Source organism: Musa acuminata, chromosome BXJ2-8, assembly GCF_036884655.1.
Source record: "Musa acuminata AAA Group cultivar baxijiao chromosome BXJ2-8, Cavendish_Baxijiao_AAA, whole genome shotgun sequence".
In the NCBI taxonomy this organism is placed as follows: Eukaryota; Viridiplantae; Streptophyta; class Magnoliopsida; order Zingiberales; family Musaceae; genus Musa; species Musa acuminata.
Genome location: NC_088345.1, coordinates 40048325 through 40064615, shown reverse-complemented (window position 1 = coordinate 40064615; position 16291 = coordinate 40048325). Strand labels below are relative to the sequence as shown.

Below are 16291 nucleotides of genomic sequence, written 5' to 3'. Positions count from 1 at the left end.
GGGCCGCAATAGCGATTCCGAGTTCGTTCGAGAAAGTCCCGATGGTTTCGGCGCGCGCTTGCCGTGTCCGGTACGCGGTCGGCCTCGTGGGCATCGGAGAGATCCGACAATGGCGATTCCGAGATCGTTCGAGAGTACAAAGGCGAGGGACGACGCACACAAATCGAGTGCGATCATACCAGCACTAAAGCACCGGATCCCATCCGAACTCCGAAGTCAAGCGTGCTTGGGCGAGAGTAGAACTAGGATGGGTGACCCCCTGGGAAGTCCTCGTGTTGCACTCCTTTTTGCGCCCCGAGCGGCCAAAAGGCTTACTTAAAACCCTCTTTCAAGCTTTTCAATTTTTCCCGCATTATGGCCAACAATAAATGACATTAACTTATAGCAGGAGAATAATGAAATCATCATCTAAAAATTTCTTCATAAACATACAACGATCAGACAAGGTTCTAGGATGGGTGACCCCCTGTTGCGCTCGTTTTTGCGCCCCGAGCGGCCAAAACCTCTCCCGTCGACCTCCGAGGCGATGGTTTTGGGCCTCGGAATTTGCCGTGACCGCTACGCAGTCAGTCTCGTGGGGCTCGGAGAGAGCTTTCCGGAATGGGGCCGCAATAGCGATTCCGAGTTCGTTCGAGAAAGTCCCGATGGTTTCGGCGCGCGCTTGCCGTGTCCGGTACGCGGTCGGCCTCGTGGGCATCGGAGAGATCCGACAATGGCGATTCCGAGATCGTTCGAGAGTACAAAGGCGAGGGACGACGCACACAAAACGAGTGCGATCATACTAGCACTAAAGCTCCGGATCCCATCCGAACTCCGAAGTCAAGCGTGCTTGGGCGAGAGTAGTACTAGGATGGGTGACCCCCTGGGAAGTCCTTGTGTTGCACTCCTTTTTGCGCCCCGCGCGGCCAAAAGACTTACTTAAAAACCTCTTTTAAGCTTTTCAATTTTTCCAGCATTATGGCCAACAATAAATGACATTAACTTATAGCAGGAGAATAATGAAATCATCATCTAAAAATTTCTTCATAAACATACAATGATCAGACATGGTTCTAGGATGGGTGACCCCCTGTTGCACTCGTTTTTGTGCCCCGAGCGGCCAAAACCTCTCCCGTCGACCTCCGAGGCGATGGTTTTGGGCCTCGGAATTTGTCGTGACCACTACGCGATCAGTCTCGTGGGGCTCGAAGAGAGCTTTCCGGAATGGGGCCGCAATAGCGATTCCGAGTTCGTTCGAGAAAGTCCCGATGGTTTCGGCGCGCGCTTGCCGTGTCCGGTACGCGGTCGGCCTCGTGGGCATCGGAGAGATCCGACAATGGCGATTCCGAGATCGTTCGAGAGTACAAAGGCGAGGGACGACGCACACAAATCGAGTGCGATCATACCAGCACTAAAGCACCGGATCCCATCAGAACTCCGAAGTCAAGCGTGCTTGGGCGAGAGTAGAACTAGGATGGGTGACAACCCTGGGAAGTCCTCGTGTTGCACTCCTTTTTGCGCCCCGAGCGGCCAAAAGACTTACTTAAAACCCTCTTTCAAGCTTTTCAATTTTTCCCGCATTATGGCCAACAATAAATGACATTAACTTATAGCAGGAGAATAATGAAATCATCATCTAAAAATTTCTTCATAAACATACAATGATCAGACATGGTTCTAGGATGGGTGACCCCCTGTTGCACTCGTTTTTGCGCCCCGAGCGGCCAAAACCTCTCCCGTCGACCTCCGAGGCGATGGTTTTGGGCCTCGGAATTTGCCGTGACCGCTACGCGGTCAGTCTCGTGGGGCTCGGAGAGAGCTTTCCGGAATGGGGCCGCAATAGCGATTCCGAGTTCGTTCGAGAAAGTCCCGATGGTTTCGGCGCGCGCTTGCCGTGTCCGCTACGCGGTCGGCCTCGTGGGCATCGGAGAGATCCGACAATGGCGATTCCGAGATCGTTCGAGAGTACAAAGGCGAGGGACGACGCACACAAAACGAGTGCGATCATACCAGCACTAAAGCACCGGATCCCATCCGAACTCCGAAGTCAAGCGTGCTTGGGCGAGAGTAGTACTAGGATGGGTGACCCCCTGGGAAGCCCTCGTGTTGCACTCCTTTTTGCGCCCCGAGCGGCCAAAAGACTTACTTAAAACCCTCTTTCAAGCTTTTCAATTTTTCCCGCATTATGGCCAACAATAAATGACATTAACTTATAGCAGGAGAATAATGAAATCATCATCTAAAAATTTCTTCATAAACATACAATGATCAGACATGGTTCTAGGATGGGTGACCCCCTGTTGCACTCGTTTTTGCGCCCCGAGCGGCCAAAACCTCTCCCGTCGACCTCCGAGGCGATGGTTTTGGGCCTCGGAATTTGCCGTGACCGCTACGCGGTCAGTCTCGTGGGGCTCGGAGAGAGCTTTCCGGAATGGGGCCGCAATAGCGATTCCGAGTTCGTTCGAGAAAGTCCCGATGGTTTCGGCGCGCGCTTGCCGTGTCCGCTACGCGGTCGGCCTTGTGGGCATCGGAGAGATCCGACAATGGCGATTCCGAGATCGTTCGAGAGTACAAAGGCGAGGGACGACGCACACAAAACGAGTGCGATCATACCAGCACTAAAGCACCGGATCCCATCCGAACTCCGAAGTCAAGCGTGCTTGGGCGAGAGTAGTACTAGGATGGGTGACCCCCTGGGAAGCCCTCGTGTTGCACTCCTTTTTGCGCCCCGAGCGGCCAAAAGTCTTACTTAAAAACCTCTTTTAAGCTTTTCAATTTTTCCAGCATTATGGCCAACAATAAATGACATTAACTTATAGCAGGAGAATAATGAAATCATCATCTAAAAATTTCTTCATAAACATACAATGATCAGACATGGTTCTAGGATGGGTGACCCCTTGTTGCGCTCGTTTTTGCGCCCCGAGCGGCCAAAACCTCTCCCGTCGACCTCCGAGGCGATGGTTTTGGGCCTCGGAATTTGCCGTGACCGCTACGCAGTCAGTCTCGCGGGGCTCGGAGAGAGCTTTCCGGAATGGGGCCGCAATAGCGATTCCGAGTTCGTTCGAGAAAGTCCCGATGGTTTCGGCGCGCGCTTGCCGTGTCCGGTACGCGGTCGGCCTCGTGGGCATCGGAGAGATCCGACAATGGCGATTCCGAGATCGTTCGAGAGTACAAAGGCGAGGGACGACGCACACAAATCGAGTGCGATCATACCAGCACTAAAGCTCCGGATCCCATCAGAACTCCGAAGTCAAGCGTGCTTGGGCGAGAGTAGAACTAGGATGGGTGACCCCCTGGGAAGTCCTCGTGTTGCACTCCTTTTTGCGCCCCGAGCGGCCAAAAGACTTACTTAAAACCCTCTTTCAAGCTTTTCAATTTTTCCCGCATTATGGCCAACAATAAATGACATTAACTTATAGCAGGAGAATAATGAAATCATCATCTAAAAATTTCTTCATAAACATACAACGATCAGACAAGGTTCTAGGATGGGTGACCCCCTGTTGCACTCGTTTTTGCGCCCCGAGCGGCCAAAACCTCTCCCGTCGACCTCCGAGGCGATGGTTTTGGGCCTCGGAATTTGCCGTGACCGCTACGCAGTCAGTCTCGTGGGGCTCGGAGAGAGCTTTCCGGAATGGGGCCGCAATAGCGATTCCGAGTTCGTTCGAGAAAGTCCCGATGGTTTCGGCGCGCGCTTGCCGTGTCCGGTACGCGGTCGGCCTCGTGGGCATCGGAGAGATCCGACAATGGCGATTCCGAGATCGTTCGAGAGTACAAAGGCGAGGGACGACGCACACAAAATGAGTGCGATCATACCAGCACTAAAGCACCGGGTCCCATCAGACCTCCGAAGTCAAGCGTGCTTGGGCGAGAGTAGAACTAGGATGGGTGACCCCCTGGGAAGTCCTCGTGTTGCACTCCTTTTTGCGGCCCGAGCGGCCAAAAGACTTACTTAAAACCCTCTTACAAGCTTTTCAATTTTTCCAGCATTATGGCCAACAATAAATGTCATTACAATATAGCAGGAGAATAATGAAATTATCATCTAAAAATTTGTTCATAAACATACAATGATCAGACATGGTTCTAGGATGGGTGACCCCCTGTTGCACTCGTTTTTGTGCCCCGAGCGGCCAAAACCTCTCCCGTCGACCTCCGAGGCGATGGTTTTGGGCCTCAGAATTTGCCGTGACCGCTACACAGTCAGTCTCGTGGGGCTCGGAGAGAGCTTCCCGGAATGGGGCCGCAATAGCGATTCCGAGTTCGTTCGAGAAAGTCCCGATGGTTTCGGCGCGCGCTTGCCGTGTCCGCTACGCGGTCGGCCTCGTGGGCATCGGAGAGATCCGACAATGGCGATTCCGAGATTGTTCGAGAGTACAAAGGCGAGGGACGACGCACACAAAACGAGTGCGATCATACCAGCACTAAAGCTCCGGATCCCATCCGAACTCCGAAGTCAAGCGTGCTTGGGCGAGAGTAGTACTAGGATGGGTGACCCCCTGGGAAGTCCTCGTGTTGCACTCCTTTTTGCGCCCCGCGCGGCCAAAAGACTTACTTAAAAACCTCTTTTAAGCTTTTCAATTTTCCAGCATTATGGCCAACAATAAATGACATTAACTTATAGCAGGAGAATAATGAAATCATCATCTAAAAATTTCTTCATAAACATACAATGATCAGACATGGTTCTAGGATGGGTGACCCCCTGTTGCACTCGTTTTTGCGTCCCGAGCGGCCAAAACCTCTCCCGTCGACCTCCGAGGCGATGGTTTTGGGCCTCGGAATTTGCCGTGACCGCAACGCAGTCAGTCTCGTGGGGCTCGGAGAGAGCTTTCCGGAATGGGGCCGCAATAGCGATTCCGAGTTCGTTCGAGAAAGTCCCGATGGTTTCGGCGCGCGCTTGCCGTGTCCGGTACGCGGTCGGCCTCGTGGGCATCGGAGAGATCCGACAATGGCGATTCCGAGATCGTTCGAGAGTACAAAGGCGAGGGACGACGCACACAAAATGAGTGCGATCATACCAGCACTAAAGCACCGGGTCCCATCAGACCTCCGAAGTCAAGCGTGCTTGGGCGAGAGTAGAACTAGGATGGGTGACCCCCTGGGAAGTCCTCGTGTTGCACTCCTTTTTGCGGCCCGAGCGGCCAAAAGACTTACTTAAAACCCTCTTACAAGCTTTTCAATTTTTCCAGCATTATGGCCAACAATAAATGTCATTACAATATAGCAGGAGAATAATGAAATTATCATCTAAAAATTTGTTCATAAACATACAATGATCAGACATGGTTCTAGGATGGGTGACCCCCTGTTGCACTCGTTTTTGTGCCCCGAGCGGCCAAAACCTCTCCCGTCGACCTCCGAGGCGATGGTTTTGGGCCTCAGAATTTGCCGTGACCGCTACGCAGTCAGTCTCGTGGGGCTCGGAGAGAGCTTTCCGGAATGGGGCCGCAATAGCGATTCCGAGTTCGTTCGAGAAAGTCCCGATGGTTTCGGCGCGCGCTTGCCGTGTCCGCTACGCGGTCGGCCTCGTGGGCATCGGAGAGATCCGACAATGGCGATTCCGAGATTGTTCGAGAGTACAAAGGCGAGGGACGACGCACACAAAACGAGTGCGATCATACCAGCACTAAAGCTCCGGATCCCATCCGAACTCCGAAGTCAAGCGTGCTTGGGCGAGAGTAGTACTAGGATGGGTGACCCCCTGGGAAGTCCTCGTGTTGCACTCCTTTTTGCGCCCCGCGCGGCCAAAAGACTTACTTAAAAACCTCTTTTAAGCTTTTCAATTTTCCAGCATTATGGCCAACAATAAATGACATTAACTTATAGCAGGAGAATAATGAAATCATCATCTAAAAATTTCTTCATAAACATACAATGATCAGACATGGTTCTAGGATGGGTGACCCCCTGTTGCACTCGTTTTTGCGTCCCGAGCGGCCAAAACCTCTCCCGTCGACCTCCGAGGCGATGGTTTTGGGCCTCGGAATTTGCCGTGACCGCAACGCAGTCAGTCTCGTGGGGCTCGGAGAGAGCTTTCCGGAATGGGGCCGCAATAGCGATTCCGAGTTCGTTCGAGAAAGTCCCGATGGTTTCGGCGCGCGCTTGCCGTGTCCGGTACGCGGTCGGCCTCGTGGGCATCGGAGAGATCCGACAATGGCGATTCCGAGATCGTTCGAGAGTACAAAGGCGAGGGACGACGCACACAAAACGAGTGCGATCATACCAGCACTAAAGCTCCGGATCCCATCCGAACTCCGAAGTCAAGCGTGCTTGGGCGAGAGTAGTACTAGGATGGGTGACCCCCTGGGAAGTCCTCGTGTTGCACTCCTTTTTGCGCCCCGCGCGGCCAAAAGACTTACTTAAAAACCTCTTTTAAGCTTTTCAATTTTTCCAGCATTATGGCCAACAATAAATGACATTAACTTATAGCAGGAGAATAATGAAATCATCATCTAAAAATTTCTTCATAAACATACAATGATCAGACATGGTTCTAGGATGGGTGACCCCCTGTTGCACTCGTTTTTGCGCCCCGAGCGGCCAAAACCTCTCCCGTCGACCTCCGAGGCGATGGTTTTGGGCCTCGGAATTTGTCGTGACCACTACGCGATCAGTCTCGTGGGGCTCGAAGAGAGCTTTCCGGAATGGGGCCGCAATAGCGATTCCGAGTTCGTTCGAGAAAGTCCCGATGGTTTCGGCGCGCGCTTGCCGTGTCCGGTACGCGGTCGGCCTCGTGGGCATTGGAGAGATCCGACAATGGCGATTCCGAGATCGTTCGAGAGTACAAAGGCGAGGGACGACGCACACAAATCGAGTGCGATCATACCAGCACTAAAGCACCGGATCCCATCAGAACTCCGAAGTCAAGCGTGCTTGGGCGAGAGTAGAACTAGGATGGGTGACAACCCTGGGAAGTCCTCGTGTTGCACTCCTTTTTGCGCCCCGAGCGGCCAAAAGACTTACTTAAAACCCTCTTTCAAGCTTTTCAATTTTTCCCGCATTATGGCCAACAATAAATGACATTAACTTATAGCAGGAGAATAATGAAATCATCATCTAAAAATTTCTTCATAAACATACAATGATCAGACATGGTTCTAGGATGGGTGACCCCCTGTTGCACTCGTTTTTGCGCCCCGAGCGGCCAAAACCTCTCCCGTCGACCTCCGAGGCGATGGTTTTGGGCCTCGGAATTTGCCGTGACCGCTACGCGGTCAGTCTCGTGGGGCTCGGAGAGAGCTTTCCGGAATGGGGCCGCAATAGCGATTCCGAGTTCGTTCGAGAAAGTCCCGATGGTTTCGGCGCGCGCTTGCCGTGTCCGCTACGCGGTCGGCCTCGTGGGCATCGGAGAGATCCGACAATGGCGATTCCGAGATCGTTCGAGAGTACAAAGGCGAGGGACGACGCACACAAAACGAGTGCGATCATACCAGCACTAAAGCACCGGATCCCATCCGAACTCCGAAGTCAAGCGTGCTTGGGCGAGAGTAGTACTAGGATGGGTGACCCCCTGGGAAGCCCTCGTGTTGCACTCCTTTTTGCGCCCCGAGCGGCCAAAAGACTTACTTAAAACCCTCTTTCAAGCTTTTCAATTTTTCCCGCATTATGGCCAACAATAAATGACATTAACTTATAGCAGGAGAATAATGAAATCATCATCTAAAAATTTCTTCATAAACATACAATGATCAGACATGGTTCTAGGATGGGTGACCCCCTGTTGCACTCGTTTTTGCGCCCCGAGCGGCCAAAACCTCTCCCGTCGACCTCCGAGGCGATGGTTTTGGGCCTCGGAATTTGCCGTGACCGCTACGCGGTCAGTGTCGTGGGGCTCGGAGAGAGCTTTCCGGAATGGGGCCGCAATAGCGATTCCGAGTTCGTTCGAGAAAGTCCCGATGGTTTCGGCGCGCGCTTGCCGTGTCCGCTACGCGGTCGGCCTTGTGGGCATCGGAGAGATCCGACAATGGCGATTCCGAGATCGTTCGAGAGTACAAAGGCGAGGGACGACGCACACAAAACGAGTGCGATCATACCAGCACTAAAGCACCGGATCCCATCCGAACTCCGAAGTCAAGCGTGCTTGGGCGAGAGTAGTACTAGGATGGGTGACCCCCTGGGAAGCCCTCGTGTTGCACTCCTTTTTGCGCCCCGAGCGGCCAAAAGTCTTACTTAAAAACCTCTTTTAAGCTTTTCAATTTTTCCAGCATTATGGCCAACAATAAATGACATTAACTTATAGCAGGAGAATAATGAAATCATCATCTAAAAATTTCTTCATAAACATACAATGATCAGACATGGTTCTAGGATGGGTGACCCCTTGTTGCGCTCGTTTTTGCGCCCCGAGCGGCCAAAACCTCTCCCGTCGACCTCCGAGGCGATGGTTTTGGGCCTCGGAATTTGCCGTGACCGCTACGCAGTCAGTCTCGCGGGGCTCGGAGAGAGCTTTCCGGAATGGGGCCGCAATAGCGATTCCGAGTTCGTTCGAGAAAGTCCCGATGGTTTCGGCGCGCGCTTGCCGTGTCCGGTACGCGGTCGGCCTCGTGGGCATCGGAGAGATCCGACAATGGCGATTCCGAGATCGTTCGAGAGTACAAAGGCGAGGGACGACGCACACAAATCGAGTGCGATCATACCAGCACTAAAGCTCCGGATCCCATCAGAACTCCGAAGTCAAGCGTGCTTGGGCGAGAGTAGAACTAGGATGGGTGACCCCCTGGGAAGTCCTCGTGTTGCACTCCTTTTTGCGGCCCGAGCGGCCAAAAGACTTACTTAAAACCCTCTTTCAAGCTTTTCAATTTTTCCCGCATTATGGCCAACAATAAATGACATTAACTTATAGCAGGAGAATAATGAAATCATCATCTAAAAATTTCTTCATAAACATACAACGATCAGACAAGGTTCTAGGATGGGTGACCCCCTGTTGCACTCGTTTTTGCGCCCCGAGCGGCCAAAACCTCTCCCGTCGACCTCCGAGGCGATGGTTTTGGGCCTCGGAATTTGCCGTGACCGCTACGCAGTCAGTCTCGTGGGGCTCGGAGAGAGCTTTCCGGAATGGGGCCGCAATAGCGATTCCGAGTTCGTTCGAGAAAGTCCCGATGGTTTCGGCGCGCGCTTGCCGTGTCCGGTACGCGGTCGGCCTCGTGGGCATCGGAGAGATCCGACAATGGCGATTCCGAGATCGTTCGAGAGTACAAAGGCGAGGGACGACGCACACAAAATGAGTGCGATCATACCAGCACTAAAGCACCGGGTCCCATCAGACCTCCGAAGTCAAGCGTGCTTGGGCGAGAGTAGAACTAGGATGGGTGACCCCCTGGGAAGTCCTCGTGTTGCACTCCTTTTTGCGGCCCGAGCGGCCAAAAGACTTACTTAAAACCCTCTTACAAGCTTTTCAATTTTTCCAGCATTATGGCCAACAATAAATGTCATTACAATATAGCAGGAGAATAATGAAATTATCATCTAAAAATTTGTTCATAAACATACAATGATCAGACATGGTTCTAGGATGGGTGACCCCCTGTTGCACTCGTTTTTGTGCCCCGAGCGGCCAAAACCTCTCCCGTCGACCTCCGAGGCGATGGTTTTGGGCCTCAGAATTTGCCGTGACCGCTACGCAGTCAGTCTCGTGGGGCTCGGAGAGAGCTTTCCGGAATGGGGCCGCAATAGCGATTCCGAGTTCGTTCGAGAAAGTCCCGATGGTTTCGGCGCGCGCTTGCCGTGTCCGCTACGCGGTCGGCCTCGTGGGCATCGGAGAGATCCGACAATGGCGATTCCGAGATTGTTCGAGAGTACAAAGGCGAGGGACGACGCACACAAAACGAGTGCGATCATACCAGCACTAAAGCTCCGGATCCCATCCGAACTCCGAAGTCAAGCGTGCTTGGGCGAGAGTAGTACTAGGATGGGTGACCCCCTGGGAAGTCCTCGTGTTGCACTCCTTTTTGCGCCCCGCGCGGCCAAAAGACTTACTTAAAAACCTCTTTTAAGCTTTTCAATTTTTCCAGCATTATGGCCAACAATAAATGACATTAACTTATAGCAGGAGAATAATGAAATCATCATCTAAAAATTTCTTCATAAACATACAACGATCAGACATGGTTCTAGGATGGGTGACCCCCTGTTGCACTCGTTTTTGCGCCCCGAGCGGCCAAAACCTCTCCCGTCGACCTCCGAGGCGATGGTTTTGGGCCTCGGAATTTGCCGTGACCGCTACGCAGTCAGTCTCGTGGGGCTCGGAGAGAGCTTTCCGGAATGGGGCCGCAATAGCGATTCCGAGTTCGTTCGAGAAAGTCCCGATGGTTTCGGCGCGCGCTTGCCGTGTCCGATACGCGGTCGGCCTCGTGGGCATCGGAGAGATCCGACAATGGCAATTCCGAGATCGTTCGAGAGTACAAAGGCGAGGGACGACGCACACAAAATGAGTGCGATCATACCAGCACTAAAGCACCGGGTCCCATCAGACCTCCGAAGTCAAGCATGCTTGGGCGAGAGTAGAACTAGGATGGGTGACCCCCTGGGAAGTCCTCGTGTTGCACTCCTTTTTGCGGCCCGAGCGGCCAAAAGACTTACTTAAAACCCTCTTACAAGCTTTTCAATTTTTCCAGCATTATGGCCAATAATAAATGTCATTACAATATAGCAGGAGAATAATGAAATTATCATCTAAAAATTTGTTCATAAACATACAATGATCAGACATGGTTCTAGGATGGGTGACCCCCTGTTGCACTCGTTTTTGTGCCCCGAGCGGCCAAAACCTCTCCCGTCGACCTCCGAGGCGATGGTTTTGGGCCTCAGAATTTGCCGTGACCGCTACGCAGTCAGTCTCGTGGGGCTCGGAGAGAGCTTTCCGGAATGGGGCCGCAATAGCGATTCCGAGTTCGTTCGAGAAAGTCCCGATGGTTTCGGCGCGCGCTTGCCGTGTTCGCTACGCGGTCGGCCTCGTGGGCATCGGAGAGATCCGACAATGGCGATTCCGAGATTGTTCGAGAGTACAAAGGCGAGGGACGACGCACACAAAACGAGTGCGATCATACCAGCACTAAAGCTCCGGATCCCATCCGAACTCCGAAGTCAAGCGTGCTTGGGCGAGAGTAGTACTAGGATGGGTGACCCCCTGGGAAGTCCTCGTGTTGCACTCCTTTTTGCGCCCCGCGCGGCCAAAAGACTTACTTAAAAACCTCTTTTAAGCTTTTCAATTTTCCAGCATTATGGCCAACAATAAATGACATTAACTTATAGCAGGAGAATAATGAAATCATCATCTAAAAATTTCTTCATAAACATACAATGATCAGACATGGTTCTAGGATGGGTGACCCCCTGTTGCACTCGTTTTTGCGTCCCGAGCGGCCAAAACCTCTCCCGTCGACCTCCGAGGCGATGGTTTTGGGCCTCGGAATTTGCCGTGACCGCAACGCAGTCAGTCTCGTGGGGCTCGGAGAGAGCTTTCCGGAATGGGGCCGCAATAGCGATTCCGAGTTCGTTCGAGAAAGTCCCGATGGTTTCGGCGCGCGCTTGCCGTGTCCGGTACGCGGTCGGCCTCGTGGGCATCGGAGAGATCCGACAATGGCGATTCCGAGATCGTTCGAGAGTACAAAGGCGAGGGACGACGCACACAAAACGAGTGCGATCATACCAGCACTAAAGCTCCGGATCCCATCCGAACTCCGAAGTCAAGCGTGCTTGGGCGAGAGTAGTACTAGGATGGGTGACCCCCTGGGAAGTCCTCGTGTTGCACTCCTTTTTGCGCCCCGCGCGGCCAAAAGACTTACTTAAAAACCTCTTTTAAGCTTTTCAATTTTTCCAGCATTATGGCCAACAATAAATGACATTAACTTATAGCAGGAGAATAATGAAATCATCATCTAAAAATTTCTTCATAAACATACAATGATCAGACATGGTTCTAGGATGGGTGACCCCCTGTTGCACTCGTTTTTGCGCCCCGAGCGGCCAAAACCTCTCCCGTCGACCTCCGAGGCGATGGTTTTGGGCCTCGGAATTTGTCGTGACCACTACGCGATCAGTCTCGTGGGGCTCGGAGAGAGCTTTCCGGAATGGGGCCGCAATAGCGATTCCGAGTTCGTTCGAGAAAGTCCCGATGGTTTCGGCGCGCGCTTGCCGTGTCCGGTACGCGGTCGGCCTCGTGGGCATCGGAGAGATCCGACAATGGCGATTCCGAGATCGTTCGAGAGTACAAAGGCGAGGGACGACGCACACAAAACGAGTGCGATCATACCAGCACTAAAGCTCCGGATCCCATCCGAACTCCGAAGTCAAGCGTGCTTGGGCGAGAGTAGTACTAGGATGGGTGACCCCCTGGGAAGTCCTCGTGTTGCACTCCTTTTTGCGCCCCGCGCGGCCAAAAGACTTACTTAAAAACCTCTTTTAAGCTTTTCAATTTTTCCAGCATTATGGCCAACAATAAATGACATTAACTTATAGCAGGAGAATAATGAAATCATCATCTAAAAATTTCTTCATAAACATACAATGATCAGACATGGTTCTAGGATGGGTGACCCCCTGTTGCACTCGTTTTTGTGCCCCGAGCGGCCAAAACCTCTCCCGTCGACCTCCGAGGCGATGGTTTTGGGCCTCGGAATTTGCCGTGACCGCTATGCGGTCAGTCTCGTGGGGCTCGGAGAGAGCTTTCCGGAATGGGGCCGCAATAGCGATTCCGAGTTCGTTCGAGAAAGTCCCGATGGTTTCGGCGCGCGCTTGCCGTGTCCGGTACGCGGTCGGCCTCGTGGGCATCGGAGAGATCCGACAATGGCGATTCCGAGATCGTTCGAGAGTACAAAGGCGAGGGACGACGCACACAAAATGAGTGCGATCATACCAACACTAAAGCACCGGGTCCCATCAGACCTCCGAAGTCAAGCGTGCTTGGGCGAGAGTAGAACTAGGATGGGTGACCCCCTGGGAAGTCCTCGTGTTGCACTCCTTTTTGCGGCCCGAGCGGCCAAAAGACTTACTTAAAACCCTCTTACAAGCTTTTCAATTTTTCCAGCATTATGGCCAACAATAAATGTCATTACAATATAGCAGGAGAATAATGAAATCATCATCTAAAAATTTCTTCATAAATATACAATGATCAGACATGGTTCTAGGATGGGTGACCCCCTGTTGCACTCGTTTTTGCGCCCCGAGCGGCCAAAACCTCTCCCGTCGACCTCCGAGGCGATGGTTTTGGGCCTCGGAATTTGCCGTGACCGCTACGCAGTCAGTCTCGTGGGGCTCGAAGAGAGCTTTCCGGAATGGGGCCGCAATAGCGATTCCGAGTTCGTTCGAGAAAGTCCCGATGGTTTCGGCGCGCGCTTGCCGTGTCCGGTACGCGGTCGGCCTCGTGGGCATCGGAGAGATCCGACAATGGCGATTCCGAGATCGTTCGAGAGTACAAAGGCGAGGGACGACGCACACAAATCGAGTGCGATCATACCAGCACTAAAGCACCGGATCCCATCAGAACTCCGAAGTCAAGCGTGCTTGGGCGAGAGTAGAACTAGGATGGGTGACCCCCTGGGAAGTCCTCGTGTTGCACTCCTTTTTGCGCCCCGAGCGGCCAAAAGACTTACTTAAAACCCTCTTTCAAGCTTTTCAATTTTTCCCGCATTATGGCCAACAATAAATGACATTAACTTATAGCAGGAGAATAATGAAATCATCATCTAAAAATTTCTTCATAAACATACAATGATCAGACATGGTTCTAGGATGGGTGACCCCCTGTTGCACTCGTTTTTGCGTCCCGAGCGGCGAAAACCTCTCCCGTCGACCTCCGAGGCGATGGTTTTGGGCCTCGGAATTTGCCGTGACCGCAACGCAGTCAGTCTCGTGGGGCTCGGAGAGAGCTTTCCGGAATGGGGCCGCAATAGCGATTCCGAGTTCGTTCGAGAAAGTCCCGATGGTTTCGGCGCGCGCTTGCCGTGTCCGGTACGCGGTCGGCCTCGTGGGCATCGGAGAGATCCGACAATGGCGATTCCGAGATCGTTCGAGAGTACAAAGGCGAGGGACGACGCACACAAAACGAGTGCGATCATACCAGCACTAAAGCTCCGGATCCCATCCGAACTCCGAAGTCAAGCGTGCTTGGGCGAGAGTAGTACTAGGATGGGTGACCCCCTGGGAAGTCCTCGTGTTGCACTCCTTTTTGCGCCCCGCGCGGCCAAAAGACTTACTTAAAAACCTCTTTTAAGCTTTTCAATTTTTCCAGCATTATGGCCAACAATAAATGACATTAACTTATAGCAGGAGAATAATGAAATCATCATCTAAAAATTTCTTCATAAACATACAATGATCAGACATGGTTCTAGGATGGGTGACCCCCTGTTGCACTCGTTTTTGCGCCCCGAGCGGCCAAAACCTCTCCCGTCGACCTCCGAGGCGATGGTTTTGGGCCTCGGAATTTGTCGTGACCACTACGCGATCAGTCTCGTGGGGCTCGGAGAGAGCTTTCCGGAATGGGGCCGCAATAGCGATTCCGAGTTCGTTCGAGAAAGTCCCGATGGTTTCGGCGCGCGCTTGCCGTGTCCGGTACGCGGTCGGCCTCGTGGGCATCGGAGAGATCCGACAATGGCGATTCCGAGATCGTTCGAGAGTACAAAGGCGAGGGACGACGCACACAAAACGAGTGCGATCATACCAGCACTAAAGCTCCGGATCCCATCCGAACTCCGAAGTCAAGCGTGCTTGGGCGAGAGTAGTACTAGGATGGGTGACCCCCTGGGAAGTCCTCGTGTTGCACTCCTTTTTGCGCCCCGCGCGGCCAAAAGACTTACTTAAAAACCTCTTTTAAGCTTTTCAATTTTTCCAGCATTATGGCCAACAATAAATGACATTAACTTATAGCAGGAGAATAATGAAATCATCATCTAAAAATTTCTTCATAAACATACAATGATCAGACATGGTTCTAGGATGGGTGACCCCCTGTTGCACTCGTTTTTGTGCCCCGAGCGGCCAAAACCTCTCCCGTCGACCTCCGAGGCGATGGTTTTGGGCCTCGGAATTTGCCGTGACCGCTATGCGGTCAGTCTCGTGGGGCTCGGAGAGAGCTTTCCGGAATGGGGCCGCAATAGCGATTCCGAGTTCGTTCGAGAAAGTCCCGATGGTTTCGGCGCGCGCTTGCCGTGTCCGGTACGCGGTCGGCCTCGTGGGCATCGGAGAGATCCGACAATGGCGATTCCGAGATCGTTCGAGAGTACAAAGGCGAGGGACGACGCACACAAAATGAGTGCGATCATACCAACACTAAAGCACCGGGTCCCATCAGACCTCCGAAGTCAAGCGTGCTTGGGCGAGAGTAGAACTAGGATGGGTGACCCCCTGGGAAGTCCTCGTGTTGCACTCCTTTTTGCGGCCCGAGCGGCCAAAAGACTTACTTAAAACCCTCTTACAAGCTTTTCAATTTTTCCAGCATTATGGCCAACAATAAATGTCATTACAATATAGCAGGAGAATAATGAAATCATCATCTAAAAATTTCTTCATAAACATACAATGATCAGACATGGTTCTAGGATGGGTGACCCCCTGTTGCACTCGTTTTTGCGCCCCGAGCGGCCAAAACCTCTCCCGTCGACCTCCGAGGCGATGGTTTTGGGCCTCGGAATTTGCCGTGACCGCTACGCAGTCAGTCTCGTGGGGCTCGAAGAGAGCTTTCCGGAATGGGGCCGCAATAGCGATTCCGAGTTCGTTCGAGAAAGTCCCGATGGTTTCGGCGCGCGCTTGCCGTGTCCGGTACGCGGTCGGCCTCGTGGGCATCGGAGAGATCCGACAATGGCGATTCCGAGATCGTTCGAGAGTACAAAGGCGAGGGACGACGCACACAAATCGAGTGCGATCATACCAGCACTAAAGCACCGGATCCCATCAGAACTCCGAAGTCAAGCGTGCTTGGGCGAGAGTAGAACTAGGATGGGTGACCCCCTGGGAAGTCCTCGTGTTGCACTCCTTTTTGCGCCCCGAGTGGCCAAAAGACTTACTTAAAACCCTCTTTCAAGCTTTTCAATTTTTCCCGCATTATGGCCAACAATAAATGACATTAACTTATAGCAGGAGAATAATGAAATCATCATCTAAAAATTTCTTCATAAACATACAACGATCAGACAAGGTTCTAGGATGGGTGACCCCCTGTTGCACTCGTTTTTGCGCCTCGAGCGGCCAAAACCTCTCCCGTCGACCTCCGAGGCGATGGTTTTGGGCCTCGGAATTTGCCGTGACCGCTACGCGGTCAGTCTCGTGGGGCTCGGAGAGAGCTTTCCGGAATGGGGCCGCAATA

General features: G+C 52.6%; 27 non-coding genes across 27 annotated transcripts; all 27 read left to right on the top strand.

The window, feature by feature from the left end:
• Nucleotides 1-165: 165 nt before the first annotated feature.
• On the top strand, nt 166-284 carry LOC135620716 (5S ribosomal RNA). The gene has a single exon (XR_010489953.1). It is a non-coding gene; the product is annotated as a 5S ribosomal RNA (ribosomal RNA).
• Nucleotides 285-768: 484 nt separating this feature from the next.
• LOC135620686 (5S ribosomal RNA) lies at nt 769-887 on the top strand. Its single transcript, XR_010489925.1, has one exon. It is a non-coding gene; the product is annotated as a 5S ribosomal RNA (ribosomal RNA).
• A 484-nt stretch (nt 888-1371) lies between these two features.
• Nucleotides 1372-1491, top strand: LOC135621152 (5S ribosomal RNA). The gene has a single exon (XR_010490378.1). It is a non-coding gene; the product is annotated as a 5S ribosomal RNA (ribosomal RNA).
• Nucleotides 1492-1975: 484 nt separating this feature from the next.
• On the top strand, nt 1976-2094 carry LOC135621607 (5S ribosomal RNA). The gene has a single exon (XR_010490769.1). It is a non-coding gene; the product is annotated as a 5S ribosomal RNA (ribosomal RNA).
• A 484-nt stretch (nt 2095-2578) lies between these two features.
• LOC135621606 (5S ribosomal RNA) lies at nt 2579-2697 on the top strand. The gene has a single exon (XR_010490768.1). It is a non-coding gene; the product is annotated as a 5S ribosomal RNA (ribosomal RNA).
• A 484-nt stretch (nt 2698-3181) lies between these two features.
• Nucleotides 3182-3300, top strand: LOC135620816 (5S ribosomal RNA). Its single transcript, XR_010490048.1, has one exon. It is a non-coding gene; the product is annotated as a 5S ribosomal RNA (ribosomal RNA).
• Nucleotides 3301-3784: 484 nt separating this feature from the next.
• Nucleotides 3785-3903, top strand: LOC135620949 (5S ribosomal RNA). Its single transcript, XR_010490177.1, has one exon. It is a non-coding gene; the product is annotated as a 5S ribosomal RNA (ribosomal RNA).
• A 484-nt stretch (nt 3904-4387) lies between these two features.
• Nucleotides 4388-4506, top strand: LOC135621778 (5S ribosomal RNA). The gene has a single exon (XR_010490937.1). It is a non-coding gene; the product is annotated as a 5S ribosomal RNA (ribosomal RNA).
• Nucleotides 4507-4989: 483 nt separating this feature from the next.
• On the top strand, nt 4990-5108 carry LOC135620947 (5S ribosomal RNA). Its single transcript, XR_010490175.1, has one exon. It is a non-coding gene; the product is annotated as a 5S ribosomal RNA (ribosomal RNA).
• A 484-nt stretch (nt 5109-5592) lies between these two features.
• On the top strand, nt 5593-5711 carry LOC135621777 (5S ribosomal RNA). The gene has a single exon (XR_010490936.1). It is a non-coding gene; the product is annotated as a 5S ribosomal RNA (ribosomal RNA).
• Nucleotides 5712-6194: 483 nt separating this feature from the next.
• LOC135621776 (5S ribosomal RNA) lies at nt 6195-6313 on the top strand. The gene has a single exon (XR_010490935.1). It is a non-coding gene; the product is annotated as a 5S ribosomal RNA (ribosomal RNA).
• Nucleotides 6314-6797: 484 nt separating this feature from the next.
• Nucleotides 6798-6917, top strand: LOC135621151 (5S ribosomal RNA). The gene has a single exon (XR_010490377.1). It is a non-coding gene; the product is annotated as a 5S ribosomal RNA (ribosomal RNA).
• A 484-nt stretch (nt 6918-7401) lies between these two features.
• LOC135621605 (5S ribosomal RNA) lies at nt 7402-7520 on the top strand. The gene has a single exon (XR_010490767.1). It is a non-coding gene; the product is annotated as a 5S ribosomal RNA (ribosomal RNA).
• Nucleotides 7521-8004: 484 nt separating this feature from the next.
• On the top strand, nt 8005-8123 carry LOC135621604 (5S ribosomal RNA). Its single transcript, XR_010490766.1, has one exon. It is a non-coding gene; the product is annotated as a 5S ribosomal RNA (ribosomal RNA).
• Nucleotides 8124-8607: 484 nt separating this feature from the next.
• Nucleotides 8608-8726, top strand: LOC135620815 (5S ribosomal RNA). Its single transcript, XR_010490047.1, has one exon. It is a non-coding gene; the product is annotated as a 5S ribosomal RNA (ribosomal RNA).
• A 484-nt stretch (nt 8727-9210) lies between these two features.
• LOC135620946 (5S ribosomal RNA) lies at nt 9211-9329 on the top strand. The gene has a single exon (XR_010490174.1). It is a non-coding gene; the product is annotated as a 5S ribosomal RNA (ribosomal RNA).
• Nucleotides 9330-9813: 484 nt separating this feature from the next.
• Nucleotides 9814-9932, top strand: LOC135621775 (5S ribosomal RNA). The gene has a single exon (XR_010490934.1). It is a non-coding gene; the product is annotated as a 5S ribosomal RNA (ribosomal RNA).
• A 484-nt stretch (nt 9933-10416) lies between these two features.
• Nucleotides 10417-10535, top strand: LOC135621068 (5S ribosomal RNA). The gene has a single exon (XR_010490294.1). It is a non-coding gene; the product is annotated as a 5S ribosomal RNA (ribosomal RNA).
• A 484-nt stretch (nt 10536-11019) lies between these two features.
• LOC135621774 (5S ribosomal RNA) lies at nt 11020-11138 on the top strand. The gene has a single exon (XR_010490933.1). It is a non-coding gene; the product is annotated as a 5S ribosomal RNA (ribosomal RNA).
• Nucleotides 11139-11621: 483 nt separating this feature from the next.
• Nucleotides 11622-11740, top strand: LOC135621773 (5S ribosomal RNA). Its single transcript, XR_010490932.1, has one exon. It is a non-coding gene; the product is annotated as a 5S ribosomal RNA (ribosomal RNA).
• A 484-nt stretch (nt 11741-12224) lies between these two features.
• Nucleotides 12225-12343, top strand: LOC135621771 (5S ribosomal RNA). Its single transcript, XR_010490930.1, has one exon. It is a non-coding gene; the product is annotated as a 5S ribosomal RNA (ribosomal RNA).
• A 484-nt stretch (nt 12344-12827) lies between these two features.
• LOC135621116 (5S ribosomal RNA) lies at nt 12828-12946 on the top strand. The gene has a single exon (XR_010490342.1). It is a non-coding gene; the product is annotated as a 5S ribosomal RNA (ribosomal RNA).
• Nucleotides 12947-13430: 484 nt separating this feature from the next.
• Nucleotides 13431-13549, top strand: LOC135620752 (5S ribosomal RNA). Its single transcript, XR_010489987.1, has one exon. It is a non-coding gene; the product is annotated as a 5S ribosomal RNA (ribosomal RNA).
• A 484-nt stretch (nt 13550-14033) lies between these two features.
• On the top strand, nt 14034-14152 carry LOC135621770 (5S ribosomal RNA). The gene has a single exon (XR_010490929.1). It is a non-coding gene; the product is annotated as a 5S ribosomal RNA (ribosomal RNA).
• Nucleotides 14153-14636: 484 nt separating this feature from the next.
• Nucleotides 14637-14755, top strand: LOC135621769 (5S ribosomal RNA). Its single transcript, XR_010490928.1, has one exon. It is a non-coding gene; the product is annotated as a 5S ribosomal RNA (ribosomal RNA).
• Nucleotides 14756-15239: 484 nt separating this feature from the next.
• LOC135621115 (5S ribosomal RNA) lies at nt 15240-15358 on the top strand. The gene has a single exon (XR_010490341.1). It is a non-coding gene; the product is annotated as a 5S ribosomal RNA (ribosomal RNA).
• A 484-nt stretch (nt 15359-15842) lies between these two features.
• Nucleotides 15843-15961, top strand: LOC135620751 (5S ribosomal RNA). The gene has a single exon (XR_010489986.1). It is a non-coding gene; the product is annotated as a 5S ribosomal RNA (ribosomal RNA).
• Nucleotides 15962-16291: the final 330 nt, after the last annotated feature.